This window comes from Lolium perenne, chromosome 5, assembly GCF_019359855.2.
Source record: "Lolium perenne isolate Kyuss_39 chromosome 5, Kyuss_2.0, whole genome shotgun sequence".
Lineage (NCBI taxonomy): Eukaryota > Viridiplantae > Streptophyta > Magnoliopsida > Poales > Poaceae > Lolium > Lolium perenne.
In genome coordinates this window covers 5569401-5570960 of record NC_067248.2, presented here as the reverse complement: position 1 = coordinate 5570960, position 1560 = coordinate 5569401, and the positions used below count along the sequence as shown (strand labels likewise).

The 1560-nt window shown below is 56.1% G+C and overlaps 1 pseudogene; it reads right to left on the bottom strand.

Moving 5' to 3' along the window:
• Window positions 1–208: 208 nt before the first annotated feature.
• LOC139831199 (probable ribose-5-phosphate isomerase 1) lies at window positions 209–1097 on the bottom strand (annotated as a pseudogene).
• Between the last annotated feature and the right edge of the window lie 463 nt (window positions 1098–1560).

Below are 1560 nucleotides of genomic sequence, written 5' to 3'. Positions count from 1 at the left end.
GAATGTGCATGTGAATGTGTCTATAGTTTCATTTACTTTGCTATATATTTCAAGATTATGGCGTAGATAGCTTAATAATTATTTGCATTTACTCGGCCACTACTTGCCTCGTATTTCACTACTAGGAAATAGCCTACTGCTAGCGAACCAAAATTGACTACTGCCGGCGCACCAGCGCCCGCCAGCAGGAACAGGCCGGTGATACTAGTTTACCGCCGGCGAACAGTTTAGTTCGCCAGGGATACATTGCATACTGCAGGCGAATCGAAATAGGTGCGCCGGCGCTATGTCTTTTTTGAAATAAAAAAAAGCTGGCCGAATTCCCCGCATCGCTGCACATGGTGGCAGGCTGTCCACGTGACGAGTGCTTCCACGGTTACAGAGCAGACAAAACCGGCAGGTAAATTTACAGAGAACACCTTGAAAAGAAATGGAAAAAGCAATCAAGTGTCCACCATGGCTCTGTGTCGCCGCCCTTGCCGCACCGTCGTTCGCTGCCCTCGCCGCCGTGGCCGTCCTAGACGACGAAGGAGAGCCCCGGGCGCGGGGTGTCGTGCACGACGCCCGTGCAACCGAGGCAGGGCACGAGCTTAGACTCGTCGACGATGAAGACGAAGCGGCCTCCGGCGCCCGGCCTCGATCACCTTCTCGCGGAGGAGCGAGCAGGCGCGGCCCTTGACGACGTTGAGGTCCGGGGCCACCTCGTCGGCGCCGTCGGTGTAGAGGTGGACCTCCGCGGCGACCGCCAGCGCTAGCATCGGGAACGCGCCCCGCGCCGCGTGCGCTTCCATCTTGAGGGAAGCGGACATCCCGGCGACCAGGCGCAGCGCGGCGATGCGCAGGAGGTCCGCCGCGACCGCTACTCTCCCCTTTGACCTCGGATTCGATCCGGGGAGTTGGAGGCCGATGCGGTCGAGCAGACAGGATTCGCGTCCTCCCTAGACTGGAGGGGGCTCCGCTTGCAAATCATGGCCAGGCGAGGTCGTGAGGTTGGCAGATCGGAGGAGGTGCGCCGCTCAGAGAAGATAGAAAAAATCGTGTCTAGCGTGAGTGAGAGAGAAGATAGGAACGTGTGGTGTATGTGCGTTGTCTCGCGTGAGAGATAAGAGAGGAAGACGCACGATATAGCTGTACAGAGTGTTTCTTTATTTTTCTAAAGCTGCCCTCAGATAGCTGGCTCATGCCAATTTGGTGCGCCGGAAGCGTTACTTTCCTGCTGGCGCACCATTTGGTTAGCGCGCCGGCCATATTTGCTCGGTCTGGTTTGGGTCTGGTTTGGATCTGCAATTTTCTATCACCGGCGCATAAAAACATGAGGTACGCCGGCAGTATTCCAATATACCGACGCACCAAAAAAGTGATACGCCGGCGGTAAATAGCACCGGCGCATGTCTAGTGTGGTGCGCCAGCGATAACACTTGCGGCTATAGGCATTTTCCTAGTAGTGTTTGGAGTTCGCCGATGATTAGAATGTTCGGTCACTCGTACACTCGGGGGTGGAGCCAGTGAGCCTTGGTGCGATGGCCACAAGTATCAATCTCTTGTGCATCCTACCTAGCC